This window comes from Oryctolagus cuniculus, unplaced genomic scaffold (genome assembly GCF_964237555.1).
Source record: "Oryctolagus cuniculus unplaced genomic scaffold, mOryCun1.1 SCAFFOLD_93, whole genome shotgun sequence".
Classification (NCBI taxonomy): Eukaryota; Metazoa; Chordata; class Mammalia; order Lagomorpha; family Leporidae; genus Oryctolagus; species Oryctolagus cuniculus.
The window spans coordinates 252,327-260,236 of NW_027208382.1; the positions used below are offsets into that span (position 1 = coordinate 252,327).

The following is a 7,910-nucleotide window of genomic DNA, read 5'->3' on the forward strand; positions in this document are numbered from 1 at the left end:
ATTCAAGCCAGGCATTTGTATATGGGATGTGGGTGTGTGGTGGTGATAGCAAGCCCTCATGGATAAAAAAAAAAAAAAAAAAAAAAAAAAAAAAAAACAAAAAACAAAAAAAAAAAACAAAGTTATTTCTATGCCAAGGAAATTACTCTGTAGTCTTTCTCTTATAAACTACGTATTGCTGAACCTAGATAATTTTTCCTTTATTTAACAATGACATGAAAATGTCAGTTGAGTTGGCTTTCCTGAAGACCTTGTTTCTTGAATATTAGTGGCTAGCTGAGATAAATTCTTTTCATCTCTTTCTCGCTTCGGCAGCACATGTGCTCGCTTCGGCAGCACATATACTAAAATTGGAATGATACAGAGAAGATTAGCATGCCCCTGCGCAGTAAGGTTTCTTTACCTCCCTGTAGGCTCTGCTCTCCAGAGGTGAACAGGGTCCTCTAAACCCACTTGCTGCACACACAAACACCTGAGTGTTGTATTCTCCCACAGGTGTTGGAGACTGATATGGTGTTCTGATTTATATTTACATAATGGCTAGTGACATCGGGCATATTCACATGTTTTGACCATGTACATTTCTTCTGAGAAATGTCTATTCAGATCCTTGCCTGTTTCTTCACTGTATTTTTTGGAGTTTTTCCAATTCATGTAAATGTTCTGGAAATCTGTAAACATTCAGAGTTTTAATTTTTCCTGCCATCTGTTCATTGTATCTACACTCTGATGTTTACTTTGTTGTGAAGAAGTATCTTAGTTGGATATACTCAAATGTCTCTGTTTTTATTTTTGTGACTATTGCTATTGGAATCTTACCCAAAAGCTATTGTGTGTTGACAATATTTAGAGTTTCCCTATGTTTACTTGGGTTTGGGTCTTATGATTACATTTTAATTCACTGTGAGTTCACTTTCACATAGTGTAAGAGATGTTGGAGTCTCTTTTCAGGCTTCTACATATGGATAATCAAGTTCCTCTGCACCACTTGTGAAAGAGATTCTTCTTTCTCCAGTTCATTTTAGTTCCTTTGTTAAATATGAGTTGCTGGTAGAAATTTGGGTTTATTTCTATGCTACCAAGTCTTTTCCATTGAACTATGTGTCTGTTATTATATCAGTGCTAACACTTCTTTTTTTTTTGCAGTATATTTATTTGAAAGGCAGAGTTACAGAGAGGTAGAGGCAGAGAGAGAGAGAGGTCTTCCATCCACTGGTTTACTCCCCAAATGGTCACAATGGCCGGAGCTCTGTTGATCTGAATCCAAGTGTCAGGAGCTTCTTCCAGGTCTCTATGCAGGTGCAGGGGCCCAAAGACTTTGGCCATTTTCTACTTTTTTCTCAGGCTATACCAGAGAGGGGTATAAGAAGTGGAGCAGCTGGGAAACATACTGGCACCCATATGAGATGCCGGCACTGCAGACGGTGACTTTACCTGCTTTGTCATAGTGCTGACCCCTGTAATATGTCTTAAAATATGGTGTGATGTCTCCAGCTTTTTTTTGCTTTATAATATTGCTTTAGATGTTAAGCATCTCTCATGTTTCTATGTGAATTTTAGCATCATTTTTTCTAGCTCTGAGAACATCGTTGGTATGTTGATTGGGATTACATTGAATTTGCAAATTGCTTTTGGTAGTATGGATATTTTGGTATTATTCTTCCCATTCACAAACATAAGTTTTCTGTGAGACTTTCAAAAAGCCTTGACAAAAATTGGACTTTATTACACAAAAATTCATCACTTTTTGGGATCATTTAAATCCATAATTTTGCACTAATATTTGATAAATAATTAAAGACTTTGAGCATTTTAGTAGGAGAAATTAAAATATTTATCAATTTATTCAAATATTGTTTAGATGTGATATTCAAATATTGTTTAGAGCCATTGTCTATATTCCCTCTAAATTACGATCTTTTTGCTTTTTGCCTGTTAAACTTGTCCCTTGATTCAAGAACCCTTTTTAATGTAATGTAAACTGAAAATGTCATTTCATAAGCTAAAAAAAATGACAAAGAAGGAAAAAGAAGGGAGGGAGGTTGAGTATATAATTACGTTCTCCGAATTTTTTCTATAAAACATATTGAATCATTTAAAAGCTAATTAAAATTAAACTCAAAATTGGACCATTATGACCAATATTTAAAACAAGTGATTAAAAACTGTAGATGTCTTCAATTTTGATTATCATTCTTCTTTAGAATATCTGAAAGAAATCCGGCTTCTCACTTTAAAATATACCAGTGTGTTAGAATTCAGTATTAAATGACTTTGTTTAAAAGTTTTATTTAATCTATTGCTTTAAGTAGTAATACTATGGCCATTGTAAAACAAAATCCTTATCATTTTTCATAAAACAGAAAGGGCCTTTAAAACATCATCACTAAAAATATTAAGAGACCTAAAATATAACATTCTTAAAACCCAAGTGATACCATTCAAAATTTTCAAATATGCAGGGATAGTTCATGTCAAGTAACTAAATAATTGTGAAGTGTATATATGGAATAGCTTCTATAAATTCTTTTGGCAAGGGCTGGCACTGTGGCATAGTGGGTGAGGCTGCCACCTGCAGTGCTGGTATTCCATAGGGGCATCAGTTCAAGACCTGGCTGCTCCACTTCCTATCCAGCTCTCTGCTATGGCCTGGGAAACACTATAAAATGGTGCAAGTCCTTGGGCCCCTGCACCTGCATAGGAGACCAGGAAGAGGCTCCTGGCTCCTGCCTTCCAGTCAGCACAGCTCCAGCCATGGAGGCCAACTGTGGAGTGAACCAGTGAATGGAAGACCACTCTCTCTGCCTGTCCTTCTCTCTCTGTGTAATTCTGACTTTCAAATAATATAAATAAATCTTTAAAAATTCTTTTGGCAAATAGATGAAGCTACTTGTTATACATTTCAAATAAATAGCAAACATACTAGAAAAATATATTGAATAAAATTTAAGCAACTCATAGCTATACACAGAAATTTCTCACCATAACAACATAGCAACCACTAAATTTCCAAATTCAATTTTCCACAACTTAGAATCTTTAACTCCAGAAGGAGTACAAAATTGACAGAACAGTGGCCTATGTATCAGGATACCTAATGCTAATACAGAATTATCCCTGCCACAACTTACCTATGTGACCTTGAACAATTCACTTTACTTCTCTGGGCTTGGCATTTAGCATCCTCATGTGATAAAGGAGGCTTGGATAAGATCAGTTGTACTCTATCTTGAGACTTCAATGATCTCTCAGTTTCCAAACAGGCACCTTAAGGGAAAGTAAACCTTTAGATCAAAGCTTACATTTTTAAATATAAATATATTTTAAACTGTTTCTACAACTAGTACAAAACAACACATTCAAATGTGTACCATGCCACTTTTCAATATTTGGGAATAATTAATGCATCATTTTAGAGCATTGTCTTGAGGCCAGTGCTGTGGTGTAGCTAGTAAAGCCACTGCATGCAGTGGGGGCATCCCATATGGAGGCCGGTTCAAGTCCAGGCTGCTCCACTTTCCATTCAGCTGTCTGCTATAGCCTGGGAGAGCAGTAGGAAGTTGGCCCAAGTCCTTGGGCCCCTGAATCTGCATGGGAGACCCTGAAGAGGTCCTGGCTCCTGGTTTCAGATTGGCATATCTCTGACCTTTTAGGCCATCTGGGGAGTGAACCAGCAGATGGAGGACCTCTCTCTCTCTCTCTCTCTTCCTCTTGTTCACTATCTGTGTAACTCTGACTTCCAAATAAATAAATAAATCTTTTAAAAAATCAAAAGAATATTGTCTGGCACACAGTGAACCACTAAGTACAAGATATTATTAGTAATATTAGATTGAAATATTGAAATAAACTAGGCAATAAGCCTTAAGATGCAAATTAATACCAAGAAATATAATCTCAAATTTCTGTGTTCAACAAGGTAGTCTCTTTTCACTACTAACTTTATACTAAATAAGATATTTTGATATTTTGTTAAGAGTAAATTTATCGGGGGCCAGCGCCGTGGCTCACTTGGTTAATTCTCCACCTGTGGTGCTGGTATCCCTTATGGGCAAGGTGTTCTAGTCCTGGTTGCTCCTCTTTCAGTCCAGCTTTCTGCTATGGCCCGGGAAGGCAGTAGAGGATGGCCCAAGTGCTTGGGCCCTGCACCCGGATGGGAGACCAGGAGAAAGCACCTGACTCCTGGCTTTGGATGGGCACAGCTCCAACTGTGGCAGCCATCTGGGGACTGAACCAATGGAAGGAAGACCTTTCTGATTTCTCACTGTATATAACTCTACCTGTCAAATAAAAAAAATTATTAGTTTTTCATAAAAACTGCAGTATTGAAAAAGTTCTAAAATCCCTCTAATTCTAAATGTCTGTGACTGCTAACTCATTAGCACATATTGCATTCTTTACATCTGGGTAATCATGACAATTCACTTTTAAATGATTAACAGATCTGCTGTTATATATAAATACATGCTTTTCCGAAAATCATACAATAAGCAGGCTACATACTTTACTTCAAGTAGAACTGCCATATCCAGTCCTACAATTGTAAATAAGACAGTTTCAATTGTTCAGCATTATCAATTATAAATTCCAATCGTGTAGCAATACTCATAAGAATTTAGGGGGCCGATGCTGTGGAGTAGCAAGTAGAGCTGTGGCTTGCAGTGCTGACATTCCAATTGGGTGCCAGTTCAAGTCCTGGCTACTCAAATTACTATCCATCTTTTTAGGCAAGTAAGACTTACTATCCAGCAGTAGAGGATGGCCCAGGCCCTTGGGCTCCTGCACCTGCATAGGAGACCCAAAAGAAGCTGCTGGCTCCTGGCTTTGGATTGGCAGAGCTCCAGCCATTGTGGCCAAATGGGGAGTGAACCAGCGGTTGGAAGACTGCTCTCTCTCTCTCTCTCTCCTTCTCTGTGTAACTCTGATTTTCAAGTAAAATAAATGAATCTTTTTTTAAAAAGGATGAAATAAAAAGGAAGATGAAGATTACAAAATTGTTTAATTTTTTTAATAAATATAAATTTCCAAAGTACAGCTTTTGGATTACAGTGGCTTCCCCTCCCCCAAAACATCCCTCCCACCCATAATCCTCCTATTTCCTGCTTCCTCTCCCATCCCATAAGATTACAAAATTGTATGAAGGACATTTGTACAGTAAACAAATATACTGATTTCCAATGCAATATTTGAATACTTGAAGCAGGAAGGCTAAGTACTTCTTTGCCAAAATAACATGTTTTCTCCAGTGTAAAACCCATTTGCCATCCCAATACACAAAGGGATTTGGGGCAAGAAGGAAAAAAGAAGTCCACACATGCAGAAATTTTAAGCAAAACAAAATAGAGAATGTATTTAGTTTCATGTAAATCACATGAGAATTAATAGTATTCTACCAATTTGCAACAAATATTTTTAACTTTAATGAATGAATGAACTTTCAGTTACATAGCAGGAAACTTCTACCCTCTCCCATAAAACTGAAAGAGAAACTTTTTAAAAGTAAAAACTGATGAAAGAATTCTGCAATACATGTTAATGTTAAGTAGCCCAGCAGAGTTTATTTAGAAATACAAACACACACACAGAAAATAAATACATTAAAATCTTACTGAATAGTCCAGTAATAGTTCAGGATCCAATATGTGTGCAAAAGATTCTGGATTTCCCAGTCACTTTGTATAGGAAATGATGTGTTTTGCTATGTAGCATGTAACTTTAGATTCCTGAACACCTCCACTTTGCTTCTTACCCTGAGTCCCAGCAAATACAGGAACACAGCTGTTGAGTCATTCATTTTCTGGATTTGGGAATATCAAAGAATTAATGAGTATAGAAAGTTGTACAGCAAAGACCAAGAATATCCAAGGGAGGTCAGGAAAATCAATTGAACAAGTCAAAATACTATGAATGTATACTGAATGCTCTGTTTTTAATATGTCTTACTTACCTAAAAAGACATGAGGGCTATTGCTCTCTCTCTTAATACAACTAAGGAGAAGATATCACCAATGCTCAAGAAAAATGAATACACAGCAGAGCTAATACAAAATCCCCAAATTCCAAAATAGAAAAACTGGATATGCACTCCTTACACACACCCTGAAGTGGCAATGAAGTAGAACAAATCTAAAATTAGAAAGAAATCTTTTTTTAAAGATTTATTTATTTATTTTAAAGTCAGAGTTGCACAGAGAGAGGCAGAGAAGAGAGAGGGGTCTTCCATCCACTGGTTCTCTCCCCAGTTGGCTGCAATGGCCAGAGTTGTGCCAATCCAAAGCCAGGAGCAAGGAGCTTCTTCCAGGTATCCCACATGGGTGCAGGGGCCCAGGACTTGGGCCATCTTCTACTGCTTTCCCAGGCTATAGCAGAGATCTGGATCCATATGAGCTGCCAGCACTGCAAGTGGTGGCTCTACCCACTATGCCACACCACTGGCCCCGAAAATTCTTGTCAAATTAAGAACATTTAACCTTTGTTTTAGAGTGCATTATTAAAATATCTAAACTGGGGGAATACATAATTTCTTTCTTTAGAAATCAGAAGAGAAAAAGAACACTTCAAGCCTACTGTGACACCACACAGAAGGAATGGAGAATCATGATCTCAATTAGCCTAGGGACAGAATAAAAGGGAGGGAAATAGGAACAACAGAATTAAGATGAATAAGCTTTGACAGCTGAGGGAATCTGAATGTAAAGAAAAGGCATGCAGTTAACTGAAACAATAGAGATAATTCTGAGAGGAAAAAACATTGTTAAGTCATATTAATGGGGCCAGAGCTGTGACTTAGTAAAGTAAAAAAAAAAAATCTAAAATTTGTTTTTAAATTATATAATTAAAAAAGATTAAAAAAAGATGTTCAATCTTAAGTCTCTACAGCATAAGATATACATCAATTTTCCCAGGTTCTATTTGCATTTATTAACAAAGTTTCATGGGTGTAATCACTAAAGTGGCTCCAATAAGTCTTTTTATAAAAATTATTTTTTATTTTGACAGGCAGAGTGGACAGTGAGAGAGACAGAGAGAAAGGCCTTCCTTTTTCTGTTGGTTTACCCCCTAGTGACCGCTGCCGCCAGTGTGCTGTGGCTGGCACATGGCGCTGATCCAAAGCCAGGAGCCAAGTGCTTCCTCCTGGTCTCCCATGCAGGTACGGGGCCCAAGCACTTTGGCCATCCTCCATTGCACTCCTGGGCCATAGCAGAGAGCTGGACTGGAAGTGGAGCAACTGGGACAGAATCTGGCTCTCCCAGCAGGACTAGAACTTGGTGTGCCTGCACCGCAGGTGGAGGATTAGCTTATTGAGCCATGGAGCCTGCCTCCAATAAGTCTTAACCTGGGATGCAACTAAATTTAACAAGGATACTCAATAGGAATTTTAGAAGAATTCCAAAATATGTATCAGAATAAAAATAAATACTTTACTTGGTACATCTCATTTTAACTATACTATTGTCTAAATTTCCAAATGTCAGATGTACTAAAAAAATCCCCAAAGCAGCAGAGTTGGTCCAACATGATGAGGAATAAAATAAAGAAAATGAGAATTCGCAGATCCCAGATTAAAATAACCAAGAAGGCCCAATAAAAGAAAACTCAATGTCTTCATACACTAACATTTATTACCTCAGATTTATTTAACAAAAAGGTGATTATTCCAGCTACATCCCATTAGGTAGCCCAATTTTACCTGCTAAATCCATTTAAAAAAAGCACCTCATGATATATTACTAAAATCATATTGCTATATGCCATCCACCATGTCCACTGTACCTTATACCTAATGTTAACAGATCTGATGAAAATCAGTAGATAAATGATGTGTCTTAACCACGTGTGGGAAATGTCTTTTGTTCAACGTTTTTCCAAAAACCCCTCAGTCTCAGTTTGCCTTCACCTTGAAAAGACAC

General features: G+C 37.3%; 1 pseudogene; it reads left to right on the forward strand.

Annotated features, from left to right (window-relative positions):
- Positions 1 to 320: 320 nt before the first annotated feature.
- Positions 321 to 388, forward strand: LOC138848368 (U6 spliceosomal RNA; annotated as a pseudogene).
- The last annotated feature ends 7,522 nt before the right edge of the window (positions 389 to 7,910 follow it).